At 43.0% G+C, this 15,651-nt stretch overlaps 1 protein-coding gene across 4 annotated transcripts in view; it reads left to right on the forward strand.

The window, feature by feature from the left end:
• Positions 1-565: 565 nt before the first annotated feature.
• Positions 566-15,651, forward strand: part of atp2b2 (ATPase plasma membrane Ca2+ transporting 2) — a 103,518-nt gene continuing 88,432 nt past the window's right edge. For 2 of the 4 annotated variants that reach the window (XM_076025326.1, XM_076025329.1), the window contains exon 1: positions 566-930. The gene's annotated coding sequence lies outside the window, so the exon portion shown is untranslated. Of the gene's footprint in view, positions 931-11,384; positions 11,586-15,651 lie in introns of those variants that run through there. The other 2 variants (XM_076025328.1, XM_076025330.1) reach the window with 1 other exon arrangement.

A 15,651-nucleotide genomic window follows, 5' to 3' on the forward strand; every position in this document is an offset into this window, starting at 1 on the left:
ACCTGGAAAGAAAGAAAGAAAGAAAAAAAGAAAGAAAGCCTAATACAGAAAAGCTTTACGATGGGCTGCGTTCCAAACAGTTCGAAAACAGGTCCAGATGCTGCTCACGGAATGGCTCTTTTAGTCTAAATGGAACTTAACCCGATTACAGGATTGGCTCCTTATTGGCTGTCTATCACCAATTCATTATATACACTTGCAATTACAACACAAGACAGTTTTTATGACCCTTATTACTAACATTACCTTTGAGATTCCCTGGAAAACACCAATTCGAATAGCAACCGGGGCGGCAGCAGCAGCCCCGCACAGGTGTTTCTGATGAAACTAATTACCGGCTGCGTTCCAAACAGGTCAAAACTAGTCCAGATGCGGCACTGGTGACTGTGAGAAAAGCTCTAACATACTAAATGGAACTTAACCCCCCCCAGTGACGCGAATTAATATCTTGTGTATTTCTCAACTTTGATGAAATGTTATTAGCCATTCTGTTTGTTTAGGCTAAATGATAAAAGAAAGCCATACGACGCCACATATATATATATATATATATATTTTTTTTTTCCGTTTGGGACGTCCGGTCGGGAAATATAATAGCCATACCAACAAATTACAAAGAAACAATCGAGGTGGGGACCACCGAAAGCAGCGTCCCAACGTCAGGTTTGGCTGTGTGGCGGGTGTTGTGTTCGCGGCTGAGCGCCAAGCCGAGTCGAGCAGAGCCGAGTGTCTGCCAGCCGACCAGCCAGCCAAGACGTGCTTCGTGACTGAGCTCCGGGACAACCAGCAGGTCCCCGCCGCCGCCGCCGCTGCTGCTGCTTCTCCTCCTCCAGAGCCCGTTACCCCCTCATCTCCTGGATGCGGCGGCATCCATCCGTCCATCCGTCCATCCTCCCTTCCGCCTTCCTCTCCCGGACTGGCAGAAAACAGGTAGGACACGTAATATCACATTTGTGAAATGTCCCCACCGCCCCGCCCACGCCTCTCTGTTCAGGGACTTTTGTTGGGATCGGTCAGATTGCGTTGTGTTCGGTCCCTACTCGTAGCTGTCAGATACTCGTCGGTCGGGCTGACACGCTGTTGCTACCCGGCGTGTGAGTCGGGGAGAGGCTGCGCTGCTGCTGCTGCTGCTGCTGCTGCTGCTGCTTTGCGGTGGGAACCGATGGGGCCACTTCTCCTTTTTGCTGCATATGCAGCATTCCTCTACTGTCTTCACGTCATAGAATTAGGGGACAAATGCTATTCATTTCATTCGACATTGTTGTTTCCCCCCCCAGTAAGTGCATATAAATCAGAAGTCCCATATTTAGTAACATGTACATTTTGTTTTAAAATACCAGTAATGTACGTATTGACTGTCAATGAACTATGCCAAGCCTTGACCTAAAGTCCATCCATCACCCCTTTGCAATGTCACAAAGGGGTCAGAAGCGTCTCTTGGTTTAGTCATGTGGAAAGGTAGCACGGCATCACTCTTGGCCGTTTAAAGATGTGAAAATTTATGTTAAGGCTGTAAACGGAGGGCTGCAGATTGTCCTTGAAAGTCCTTTAAATCCTCTTCCTTTCACCTGTTGGATGTCCTTGCTGTTTTCTAACAATCTGAAGCATTCTTCACTGCAACAATTTGGAAAGCAGTTTATTTGAGATAGATAGATAGATAGATAGATAGACAGACACTTTATTGACCCCATAGGCAACTCAAGAGTCCTGTAGGAAATTGAGGATGCTGTCCATTTAAGAAAAAGTGGACTGAACTATCTGGGTACACATAAATGTCACCTCTACTCTGCAAACATATATATATATATATATATATATATATATGTATATATATATATATACATATGTATATATGTGTGTGTATTTGCGCGTAATGACTCATTTAAATACATTCAAATGAGTGTGGCGCAGCCCTGCCGCTACCTGTGCCTCTGCGCATTTTCCACCGATTTTCACGTTTGCGTCCCGGACCTCTGTGGAAAGGAATCACCGTTTTTGGCGCTATTTACACAGATTTTCTGGTGCAAAAGCCGGGCAATCGCTTTGTGGATCTGGCCCTCAGTTTCTCTTTGCAATTCAAATCTTGGCACAATTTATTCACCTTTTGTATATGTTGTTTTGCTGTTAAGGGTACTATGTATCACATAAAACCCTTTAGTCCTGGCAGCTACTGCACTTTTACTCAATTCTGCAGAGGTGACCTGAAACTTACTCATTTCAATTCAATGGAACAGATTGTCTTTGTATTTCAAGTCATAATAGGCTAACAAAGGGGAATGCATGTTATTCCTTGGACAACGTTCTGTAAACAACTTTGGGGATTTTGTTTGTGGGGTCGGTCCGTACAGCAGCCAATTATGATAGAAATGTTGTGTTGTCTCCCTTGACATTTTGTTGTAAATGCTTGCCTCTCCTAACCCCACTGTTAATCTGGCGCCGAAAGTGTTGCCGTGTTCCCAGTTCTCTGCAGTGAAACCACTGTGTCAAATCCCATAATACCCAGCAGGAGTGTTGGCCTAAACTATGAAAACAAGAATGAGATGGTTAAAAAAAAAAAAAGTCATTCTTTCATTCATTAAAGGGAATATATATCAATAGCCTGAAAGGCGTGTGCGAGTGCCATCCTCATTAATCTTCACCGACACTGGTGTGGCCCCTCGGACACTGGCTATTAATTATGCTGAAATAATTACTTTGTTTGTATTTGGAAAGCCGATAGCTTGTCAAGTGCGTGTAAAATCTAAGAGGCTACAAAGATTGGTGCCTGAGGGAAATCAATTCAGTAGGGACATGGGAAGCAAATACCTCGACTACAGTATAGTTGGATAGATAGATATCAACTTTTTTCCATGACCACCTCTCAGTGCAGCATAACACGTCACGTTTGTAAATTGAAGTGAGCCACACACGCAGGCAATTAAGCCATTGCAATTATTTTGTAAAGGACACATTTATTGTAAAAGTACTTAAACGATCCAACTTTTTTTTTTTTGATTAATATACAGCCTTTACAATATTTCACTCATTGAACGTTCAAATGAACCAGAATAACTGCTTGCCAAGATGCCATATATTTAATTTTCCAGCTCAAGTGACAAAAATTGCACTTTTGTAAAACAGTAACAGCCAATAAGCATTTCCGTTCTGTGGTCCTGTTTATCTTGTTATGTAAGGGATGTCTAATTAGGCTACAGTCGGCCACTCTGTGTCAACTTCCTGAATCTTGGCAGATTTGAAGAATAAGGATTTGTGGTTGAGTAATCTAGATTCCTGGGTAAACTGCACATTAAACGGCTTACACTTTGTATGGGTTGCATTCGGGTCAAAGACTTTAGTAAGACTAAAGAAGAAACATGCAGGTATTCATGTTTCAAGGAATTGAGTGCAACAACCGGAGTGATTAACTTGTGGCTAAATGGCCAGTACTCACATAGATCCTGGCCTATAAACATTTTTCAAGTCGCATTTGTCCATGCTGCACCTTCTACGCGTTTTTTTTTTTTTTTTTTTTTAGGATTTTCTCTCTATACTCGCAGCTCCGGGCTTAAAATTCTTGCCACATATGAGACGCAGCAGGTGCCTCCTGCGTGGTCACCTAAGTTCCTTCCCGCTGAGCTGTTCTGTTACACTACTAGAATACACCCCTGCGCGGATGTGTGGCTTTTTAAAAAGAAAGAGTTACAGTTTTTCACATGGCATGAGTGGCAAGCTCAAAGGCCGATAAGAATTGAGGAACAGAGAATAAAAGCACACAACTTAAATGTCAACAAGATGTTTTGGAAAAATAACAAAATTAGAAGCAACATCAAACAACAGTAAAAAGTTGCAAAATCCTGTGGGTATATATAAAACAATATATGTAAAGCTATGGTCTCCCAGTTAGCTGCCATCGTGCACGCCATATTTCTAAGTAAGCTGGGGGTGGATAGTCCAGCCCACCTGACAGTTTCGTATTTAGTCCTCAAATACACCAATGAAGAAGAAGGTGGGTGAGGTATCCAGGTTTGTGCTCCCAGGCCACTGTAGTTCACTGGCAAGCTCAGGAGAGGGAGGGTACAGAGTCTCTCAGGGAACTTAAGTGAAAGAGCGCTGCAATCTAAACTGCAACCACTTGACGTCGCTGATTCTTGTTGAAAATCTCCAAATATTACACATGTAACCTTTAACGAGAGTGGTTTTTTATCTCTACAAGTAAGAAGAGGGAATGTGCATGTTGTATTGACTGAGGCAGTATTGGGTTGTCCGTTTGCAGTGTGCTGTGGCATTTTAGCAGCACATATGAAATGTCAGACATGATTTGTGGGCAGCTCAAAACCATGAGAGAAATGTAAAATGTGTGTGGCATCGTCAAATAGATCAAGTGCCTTTTGGCCAAAAAAACCTGAAATAAAATCTGCATTACAGTTCGAGATATGATACATGTGTGTTCATGCAAATGATTGATGCGAAAATAACGTTTTTCTGAACCAAAAACCGCGAAAAAGCGACCGACTCGCATAGTTCTGCTTTAAATCACTGTTGCGTCCATTTTTGGCACCAGCAATTTCTCCTCAGCTATTTTTTTTTCTTCTGAATGCATGAATAAATCTTTCCTGATGTGCAAGTTTTAAACAATCTGTAGGCCCTTGGGAGTAGTTGTGATGATGTGACCCTCCCCCTATAGGAATGGGACGTCAAAATAAGGTGATAAGGCAGTGCATCATCCACTGCATTGCTTTTATTATTTATTTATTTTTTTAGACTTTGCTCAGTTGACAGCGTTGGGTTCTGGCCGTGCCTCCTCCCGCCATCACCCGTTATTTTTAATCGCAAAGATGTGTTGAGAGCAAGGTCGCATGATTTACCGCTCGCGTGTTATTGATGTTACTCCCTCACACACCTGCCACGTGAACTGGGGCGGCTGTGATGCACAGCCCCGACCGAGTCAAAGACCACTGTGGGTCAGTTTTATGCTGGAGGGGGTCGCAGGGTAAATATATTAAAGGTTATCGAGAAGGCCTGAGAGTGTGAAACACCTTGATCTCTTTCACAAATATGACCAGTGTCAAGGAGCATAAAGCAACACGGCGCTCTGAAAATGTGTTGACAGTGAAGTGTGTGTGTGTGTGTGTGTGTGTGTGTGTGTGTGTGTGTGTGTGTGTTGACTTGCAGTGTAATCAGGAGACCGTCACGTGTAAATCATTGTTGTTGTTGTGTCCAAGTGTGCTGACATTATCCCGTTGCTGTCCTTGTGTTGAAACGCTGCTCTTTAGTTCCACAACGAGCCGAAGCAAACACAATGCAACCTTCGCGGTTGCGCCGCTTATATAATTCCAAATTGGCTGCCGCGCTGTTGCTTTTCTGAAATAAAAAAAAAAAAAAAACAGTGTCGTGTCATTCGACAAACAACAAAAGCCCTTGTGCGCCGCTTTAGTTTCTCGACTGCCATTGTGCTCTCGCTGATGGAGCGGTGAGTGACAGACGCGGAATACTCCTAAAGCTGCGCCGCAGAGTTCCTGCAGGGGGTGAAGAGATTTGGAATCCCATCACTGCTCACAATGATCATATTCCTTATTTCCCCCCCCCCACGCCACCCCCCAGTCGCTCTGCCCCCCTCTGTGTTTTGAGCACTTGTCATCAATTAGTCATTTAAGCTGGTTGGTATTATTCTGTGGTTGAAAATAAATAATAATAAAAACGCTTTGGTATTGTCTGCCTTTCAAACAAACAATGGTTGATTTTTTTTTGTGTGTGTGTGTAAAGCCTATTAGGGAAAAAACATTATTTACTTTTTGATCCCTTTTCACTGTATTGCATTTGATAAACAAAACCTTGCTGCGTGTTTAATTTTGAGATGCCATTTCTTAGGGGTACACGAACTGAAGATGAGTAAGTACAGACGTGCTGATGTTGATAGTTTTACACTTTCATTTCACAACTTTTTTCATGAAGTTGTCGTATGTCAGACGTTTTAACGCGACAGTTTTCATGGTGCCGAGGCAAAAAGAGAAATCCCCAGACAGAACTGATGACAGAGGATAAGAGTGTTCTCTCCTTATTAGCAACAAGAATGTCTTGTAAGAAGGACAAGAAAACCTCCTGTCATGTAGAGATTTCCACAGCCAGAACTTTCACTTTGGATGACAGCACTTGAAACTCGGCAGCACAAAAGAAAACAGAAGTTTTAAAGTAGTCTCACACCCTTAAATTGTTTCGGAAGGGTGTGACACAGTTATGCTGTTAAGTGCCGTGTGTTTTGCCCTTGAAACACTTGAAGTAACAAAACAAAAACTTGCCCGGATTGAGAAAAGGGAGCTTGCAATAAATCATCTTGACAGCCATAATTGAATGAGGCTCACTCAGGATGAAAGCTACTCATGGAGTTAAAAACAACAACAACAAAGAGGTTTAAAATGATTACTTCCACTGTGGCTGAGGATATGCGTGTGTAGTTCTCTTGTTAATGCCATAATGGCTGAACTCAGTCTGGACAGTTGTTCTTTGTAGCAGTAACACTTTGTCTCTAGTAAGATTCCACAGTGACTTATGTAAGGAATCTCTGCTAATTTTAAGACTATTGTTAAAAATGAATGACATCAACTTGAAAAAAATAAACACGGAAGCCCGGCTGTGACTAAGCAGGATCTTCAAGCTTTCACTTGTCTAACAAGAAAACTCTGTGACTTGTTGTCCCACTCCTTGTTTACTGACTGGGAAAGCTATTCAATCATGACTCAGTAAATGGGTTGGAAATGGATATAAGACACTGTCAAATAATCTGAGAAGTCAAGCTTCACTGCTTGCTGCATCAGCAACCACTGAGACCTGCAGTAGAGATGAGGGGAGCGCAAGGAGGTGGGTCCCTGAAGCCTCTTTGTTTTGTTTACTTTATGGAAAAAAACACTTATTGTATTTTTTTTTTTGAGATTCTTTCTTTATTTGGAAAGGACAGATAAATTGCACATTACAACAAGATAAAAGATGATACAGATTAAAGTCTTTCCATTTTTTGGTTTAATTCCTGGTAACTTGCATTCCTGGGAAACATCAAAGTTATTCTTAAAACCTGTACCGGTGGAATGGCAAGTACAGCTTTGTAACAAAATTTTGATACAACTTAAATTTTATGAGATGAATAGTTCACAAGAACGATGAACAACAACAAGAACCGGAGGGTCAACCCACAGCTGCTGCCGCAAAAGTAGAAAAATAGTAATAGTAATTAACCACACAAACAAAAACAAAAAACAGTAAGATCACAAGAAATCTGCTCTCATTGGGGTAATAAACAAATTCCATTTATTCCAGATTTGGTAGAACTTGTCTTGCTGAATTCTCAATTGAAAGGTCCATTTTTCCATCCTAAAAACCTCCAGGATGGTTCCAAACCAGTCATCTAGAGTAGGTAGTGTCTGGGTTAGCCATCTCCTAGTAATGGTCTTTTTACTTGCCATCAAAAGCAATTGCAATAACTTAATCTCTTGCCTGTATTTCAAAAAAAGTAACATGACCTAGGTACAAGGCCTCAAAATTGAGAGGTAGTTGGGTGTTAAAGACTGTGCTTAATGAAGATTGAATATCCTTCCAGAACCCTTTACGTTTGGGGCAGTCCCAAAAGATATGGTAGTGGTTAGCTACCGTCGTTCCACATTGCCTCCAACATGACAAGTTGGTGCCTTTATATTTTTCCTGTTGTTGTGTCCTAAAATATCTGATGATGTTCTTCCAGCAATGTTCTCTCCAGGCCATGGAATTGGATGTTGATCTTCATCCCAGTCTCCTTTTCCCATTTATCTTTTATGTAAAGAGTATTGTTCTTGGAGGCATGGCATATAGCTGTGTACAATTTAGAAATGGAGGTGGGTGGGGTCATTGTCAAGGTATTTTTCAGGATGTGGAAAAATTCTGATTCAACATCTGAGAGGCCTGTCATTTTACATTCGCAATTGATGTAGGAGCGTAGCTGCAGATATCTATGAAAATCAATTTGTTGCAATCCGTGTTTCTCATGCAGAACATCAAAGCTCTGTACAATGTTATTTTTGGTGAGTGACAAGAAAGTTGTAAGACCATGCCTTGACCACGATTTAAAGCTAGAGTCTTGTCTGTTGGGAGTAAAATCAGAGTCAAAAGCAAACCATCTAAACACCCTCAACATTCGGTGTAAGTCACATTTATTAATCACCTTCTGCCAGGTTAGTAGAGTGTGGGACAGCCATGGGTTCCCAAGCTCCTGCAGCTTACGCATTAGGCCCACATCTGCAATTGCGGCTTGAATGTTATTGTATATTTTTAATATAGTCTTTCAAGTAAATTTATTTTTGCTGCCAAAATTGTGTCAAAATCAACTTGTCCTCTTGCACTTGGTCATATTGTTATGACCAAGTGCAAGTATTTGAAATATTATTTTTTACCCCAATCCCTGTCTGCTAATAAATCCCTGTCAATGTAAACACTTGACCTTAAACACCCACGTGCTCGACACTTTTAGTACAAGGCAAATTATTTTCTTCACTGCCTCTTGATTTCCTGTAGGCAACATGCTGTTACCTTACATCTGCCTCTCTGCCACTGATGTTCTACATGTAATAACTAATGATCTAATTTGGCTTCAGGGATCTGGTAATATGTCAGTCCATCTTAACGTTTAACTAATTGTATTTGGACAGTACCTAGCAAGTCTGAAGCCGCTTGCAACAGCTACACGCCAACTTTTAGGACACTTTATTATACTGCAGTCCTGCGCTATAACTTCCTGTAGGCTGAAACTGAATTATGTGAAACTGCAACTAGCAAGTTTCTTGTTCCTGTCGAATGGCTCAATAATGCTGCGTGTCTGCTCTGCAGTGAAAGACCTCCTCTGACATAGCATAAACATTCCCTCTGATCTGTTCGGAGGCAGTTACTGATCCTGGTGAGGTCGTTTGCAAATCTTTCTGACACAGTAGTGGAGATGTTTTTGGACACTCCATATAAATTTGGAATGTAATCGTTGCAAAAACTGCTCTAAAATCTCCAGGTGTGATTTCTTTTAGTTTAGTCACCAATGGCCCACATACTCCCTTCTGCAGGCGCGCTGTTCTGTCCAGGTTGAAACTATTTTAGTGAGATGAAGTGCCTTCATCTAGGGCAAATACCAAGAATTGAGTTGTATTTTTTTCTTGTCAACTACAAACTAAAACAGTCTTGTGCTTTTCACTCAGGTTGGGAAGGTACAGTGTAGTTTTGTGCGTTTGATTGGACAAGCTACTGTACCGAATCTCACTGAAGCAGAAGAACTGAGCCGAATTAAGGTTAATGTTATAAATTAGGACTGCAAGTATTGCTCTCTGAAGTATTGTGGATGAATGCACATGTTGCTGTGCACTTGTGTGTGTGTGTTAGAGAGAGAGTTTGTGCAGTTTTGTGCAGAGAGGTTGGGGGGTACTATTTATTTACAGCTCAGCCTGTGGGAGATGTCTAACTGGGAGGGCATGGGGGCATGGGAAGACCTCCACTCTCCCTCGTGTGTCATCCTCTAACTGCGAGAAGCATTGTGTGTGTGTGTGTGTGTGTGTGTGTCCGCGTGCGAAATGTTTAGTTGTCATGCGTGCTAAAAATAGTTTCTCTCTTCTTCTTTTTTTTTGTACAAAGAATAATAGAACTTTCTGCTGCTTGCTTATGTAAGCCGTCATTCAGGCATAACTGGATGACATTATCCCACTGTTGATGCAACATTCAGGGCTATCAAGTTCCCTGAGACTACAAACCCCCCCCCTCCCCCCCAAAAAAAAAAAAAAATAAAAATTAAAAAATTAAAAAATGCAGTTCCTTTGAAATTATTATTGCTGATTAATCTTTCATGTTAAAATGAACGTGTGTGTTCAATTATTTAAACAGCAGCCATCAAATCTTTAATGTCAATTTGCTGCAATCAAACCCAAAGGTACAGAAATGAGCACTGGCGTGCACAAGCAACCTCGGGTTTCAAATGTGCAGTTTTATTTTAATCAACCGACTGTATATAACTCACTTTTATTATTTTCTGTCCAGCAAACAACAGCGTACAGCAGCATGAAGAGGAGCCTTTTCGCTCTGCCTGGATGGGGAATATTTAGTCTTTTTCCTGTGCATATGCTAATGTTGCTATGAAAAGTGTTGAGGCACATCGTGACCTTAGAAAACAACAGGGCCAGTCACCACAACAAACAAACAGAAAGAAATGGTGAGCAGCAGTTGTGACCTTTCTAAATGGGAGACAACATTCAGTTGAAGTCATATGCCGAGCAGAGGCGGCTGGGCAGCAGAGGCAGAAGAGGTCATTATTAGTCCTCTGTTCGGATCAAGAGAGGGGGAGAATCAAACCACACATACACACTAAATGTCTCAGGTGGTCAAAAGCAGAAAAATTAATTCTCTCAAAAAATACAATCCTTCTCTGTCCTCTCCAATTTCTGAGCCAAGCTCGCTGCTGACAAATGTGCCCAGCGGGACAACGCAGAGCTTGTTGTGTGACGCTTGGTCTTGTTAGGTAAGAGTTTCAAGAGTTTCCTGCAATATGCAGTCATGTCTCTTCAACCCGACTGACAGGTATGCATTAGACTAAGCTTAAAGATCTATACGTGGAGTGCCTTTTATTGTTTGTTTTTGCTGACAAACCTAGAAAAGCGATCAAAATTAGATTCTTACCTTCCTCTCTGTCAGCCGACACATTAGGTTAAGCAGTCAATTTAATCAGCCACCTACAACTTCAGGGCAGTCTCTCAATGGAAAGTTTTTTCTTTTTTGTTGATGTGTTCAAATCGTGCCCTTTTGCTAAATGGACAGGCTAGCAGTTTTGCTTCTCATTTGATACTGTTTGTTTCAGAGCTAGATTCCAACTCTTTGTCACCTGCAATCTACTCTGCACCGTAATATGTTCTATTTAATCGCCATACAAACCCTTAGGTATTGTAACAGCGATCTGAAGACAGTTAGGTTTTGAGATTAAACACTTGCGGAACGCATTTTTGATTAAGAGTGTAGTAAATTGTGCTGAGGAGCTTGACTAGTAGGTCTTTTACAACGCCTTGCAATTAGTAGCTGTTCACAACTCTTCAAATCCCAGTGTTCCTCATTTGGTCTTTGGGGAGTGCAAAGGGTTAAATGTGATTTCAGTTGGACTTTCCATTGCAGTGTTTCGAAAGAAAAGTTGGTCGTTGCCTATTTAGCCGCTTCATTTCTCTCTTTGTGTTTGCGCTGGTGCTCGCAGGTCCTGTACACACAGCACTAGTTCTGCCCCTCCCTTCTTCCCTCCCTCCACACTTCCCTCCATCCATCTCTCTCCCTCTCCCTGCCTCCCTCTCTCCTGTCTTTAATTTGTTCTTGGGCCGGGACTCTTGTGCGCAGCTTCTTGTTCTAGTACTTTGTGCCTGACTGAGTGTGGGTATGGCTAATACACTCACCCGGGGATGTGGGGAAACCCAATTTGGCCCATCGAATGGTCCTGCCGCAGTCTCGCTTGGTTATCTTTAGTGTTGGACGGCCTGCCACCCTGCTTCCACGAGGACCATCGGCACCGAAAAGGATATTTTGGAAAACTCTTTTGGGCATCTTCCTCTGGTTGCTGCTATCTGCGCTGCTCCACTGTAAGTAATTGCTGACAAAACAATGGCGGTGTTTTAGATTTGTGTGCCCAGCGTGCAAAGAGCACAAATGGATTAGTTGGTAGCACTTGAAACTTTTCTGAAATGGGTTTTTTGGTTTTCCAATCGCCCGCGTTCAAACTCAGATGTCGTTGACAACTGAACAGATACACCTACTGGTGCTGCACACCTCAAACCTGACTTGCTTCTCAGCAATAAATCTACTTTGTGTTGGAAAAATTGCCAATCATCATCTGCGATGTCTCCGAGTTTCTGTTAGGATGACGTTTTGTGCCTTTCAAAACACTCTGAGAGAGTTAAGGCCTCTCGGCACATGATGGCTCTTGTCAGTTTTCTCGCAGTTGCACCCGTGTTGTAGTTTATTTAAATTGGAAACCTCAGCTGTCAGGGACACACTTGCCTGCAGGGAAACCACAAGGGGCCAGGTTGGGATTTGAGCCCTCGGTTCGGCTCAGACGCAGGAAAACTTGACATCTGAAGTTTGTGGGTGAATTTTTTCTCATCCGAACTGTACCGCATACAGTACTGTACTGTACTGTACTCCGCATACTGCGTTTGAGTGCATGAGGCTTGAGCGGCCGCCTGCGTCGGTGCAGCGTTCTGAACCGCTCACCTGCTGCGCTGCCCTCCGGCCTGCTAAGGCCTTGTTGGATTGTGTTGCTATATGTTGTGATGAAAAGCCTTTATGATCCAATGGCATGCTGCAATCTTATGGACTAATCCTGTGATACCCAGCAGGAGCCGGGGTGGGTGGGTGGGTGGGTGGGGGGGTTCTAGGAGGACAACAGGAGAGAAATTTAATTAATTATACGTTGTGCAGTGGAAGTTTTTAATCGGGGATTGTTTAAATAGAAGAATAGGCTTAAACACACAACTCGGACACGTCACCGGCTCAAGCAGTTCCACCGCTTAGCGATGCACTTGTTTAAGCAGTAATGAGGTTAGCGCACCGGGACGGTAGGCAGGTTGATATGCTGATTTTTCCGTCTGATATAAATTTTTGATATACTGCGGTAGTGCCGTTAATAACCGGCTTGATGGCTGCTTGGATAAACACCTGAGTAAAGAGATTGTGCCACTCTGTCTCGCTTGAAACATCCGACGCGGGCCAGACTCCAGCGTTTTGCTGCTGACTTTGTGAGGAACGCTGGCAACGTTGGACAGCCTCCCTCTGTGGTCGCTGCACCTGCATCAGACGTGAACGCTCCTCTCTGCTGTCGCTGCTGCTGCCGCCTGTGATGTACGATAATAACCCTGTTTTTTTGGAGACGAATTCAAGGAAAGCTCCGCTGCACTTTGAACGTCGCGTGTTGTCGCAGATGGTGCTGTTGGTCACGGCGGCGAGGAAGCCCGAGTTTCCTGTTGATTTCCGCTTCTCTGAGCAGTACTGAGGAATCCTGGTTTTCCAAGAACAACCCCCAGTGTTTAAACTGTGTGGCCATGCCTTAATGCAGCGTTTCTCAACTGGTGGGTCTGCTTTGATTGAAAGCCTGTGTGGGCACTTTGCCTTTTTTAAAGAAAATGGATTTTAAAATGTATATATTGTATATATAAATGTATTTAATTTGCAGAACACACAATTCAATTCAATTCAATTCAATAATTTCAGTAATTAATTCACGAGACATGATAGTGGGCTAGCATTTTTTATTTTTGTGGAATAAATTTTGGTCGCAACTTCATAACAAGGAAGAAAAATGTTCACCAGTTGAGAGCCACCGCCTTCATGCTGTAGAACGGCTGTTGTGGGAGAATCAATAATAATCCAGCGATCCCGACTGATTTTTTTCCTTTCCTCCCTCGTTTATCAAATTATAACATACTGCCACCTGGCCGTCTCAGTCTCTTAGGGAGTGGACAGTCAGATGAACCTTGTTTTTCTAAAATACTCACAGCTGAGTCTCCGCCCCGACCCCCCCGGTGCTGTTCAGTAACGGCAGGTACACAGCAGAGGTGAGGCTGGACGGTGGGGAGGCAGGAGAGACGAGGTACCTTCTGGCCGACTGACAGCCTTTTCTATATGGCGCCAATTACCTGCAGTGGAGCGTGCGCGTGTGTGTGTGTGTGTGTGCACATGTGTGTAGAAACACCCCAAGTAAGTTATCATCTTATCCTTTACTGCAGAGGAAACAGCTGCTGGCAGGTGCAACCCCCCCCCACCTTCAGGCTGCACTTTCTTCCTCCTGCTCCCCTGAATCCACTGAGCCTCCTCCGTCCTTCTTTCTATTGGCTTTACCTCTTCCCCCTTTTCAAAGGTCGCTGCCGCGTCACCAAATAGATCGTAATCTGTCTCGTGGGCCCGCATGCAGCGGAATGCACCCGGCGTGTTGTGCTAAGCTACATTTTTAGCGAGGAGAGAGACGGTCGAGTTTCGTCCTACCAGCTGGGGATGAGGAGCCTTTTTGTTGGTCCTGGTGATGTCGACCACATGGAGGCAAGAGTGGCATGATTGGTAGAAGAGAATGGAAGCATGTAATAGAAAGGAATACTTAATAATAATAATAATAATAATAATAACAATAATAATAATAATAATAATAATAATAATAATAATAATAATAATAATGATAATAATAACAATAATAATAGCTTCAAGTCACAACAGATTCAGGTTATCGTTTTAAATTGAGGCCTCAGGGGACGTTTTAATTTCTGTTGACTTTTCTGTTTCTGTTGGGTTTTTTTGTGGTATTTTACTCCTGCAGACAAATTTATCATCTGCTAGCGCAATTCTCTCCACCATCTTTCAAGCCAAGAGTCAACGTAAGGCTACGAAACGCTGCGGTTTCTGAATCCCAGTTTGAAAAGATTGTCTCAATGTGCATCATCTCGTAAGATTTTGTGTCGAGGAAGAAAAACAAGAAGTTAAAAGTTGTAGATTTGTTTTCATTGCACACTGCTGTGACCTCTTACTTTCCTTTTGTTTTATTTTTGGGGCTACCTGACATCCTGGAACCCCACTTCAATTCATGAGCCTCTTACCTCAACTGAGATTGACTTGATTGACTTGCAACAGCAAAGCTTCTCAATTTGGGATCAATAAAGTACATCTGTTCTGTTCTATTCTATTAAACAACATGGAATTAAAAAAAGCAACAAAAAAAAACTTTTTTTTAAATTTTTTTTTATTTATAGAAATAAACAAATAAAACACGGGTCTCCCTCCCACACTGTATCGCCAGGCACCATACAGGACGCCGTGGAAAAACACAGCTGGCTGCCCTGTTACACAAATTTAAGGAGTGAACGGAAAAATTCTGTGCGCTCAGTGGAAATAGCCCCTGAGAGGAAATAACTTGACCATGCTAATGGCGGGTCCGGAGACGAGCGCAGCACGGCCGTTAAAGTGCCAGCAGTAGAGATACAATCAATGGACCCATGCACTCGGTGCACCGGGGGAACAGCACGGGGTGGAGCGAGCGAGGGAGCGAGCGAGGACCCACCTGCATGCCAGCCGCCACGCCGTCCTCCCGCTGCAGGCAAATGCTACTGCCGTTCTGTGTCCCGCTGTCGAGGGCTCTGCGCGGCCCAGTCCTGTCTCTTTTTGAACGTGTGTTTTTCATATTGGCACTCCTGAAGCATAGTGTATACAATCTGGGATTGCAGAAGTCTCATTTTAATGACTGCAATTTATTTCACAAAGATTCTCTTTCCTCTGTTTATGTAAGTATCTTAGCGCGCTAACCAAAGAGGACTTTTTTTTGTTGTTGTGAGTTTGGAGGACCGTAGAAACACAACTGAACTCTCTCTCTCTCTCTCTCTTTCACTCACTCACTTACAGTCCCCCCCCCCCCCCCACACTCTCTCTCCCCAGTAAGAGGTTCTCACCTGCCGGTGCCTGCTAGCTAATGTACAACCTGCATTGCTTTAACAAGTGTGTGTGTGTGTGTGTGTGTGTGTGTGTGTGTGTGTGTGTGTGTGTGTGTGTGTGTGTGTGTATAAAGTGCCACCATTCAACTCTTCACCTCAGCTCACCCTCATCCCAAAACTTTTTACACGCTTTGCAAAAAGACAGTTTGTAGCCGCTGGCGGTTTCTTCTCTCTTCTT

Source organism: Nelusetta ayraudi, unplaced genomic scaffold (assembly GCF_046127955.1).
Source record: "Nelusetta ayraudi isolate G7.1 ecotype Tasmania unplaced genomic scaffold, CSIRO-AGI_Nayr_v1 ptg000017l, whole genome shotgun sequence".
Lineage (NCBI taxonomy): Eukaryota > Metazoa > Chordata > Actinopteri > Tetraodontiformes > Monacanthidae > Nelusetta > Nelusetta ayraudi.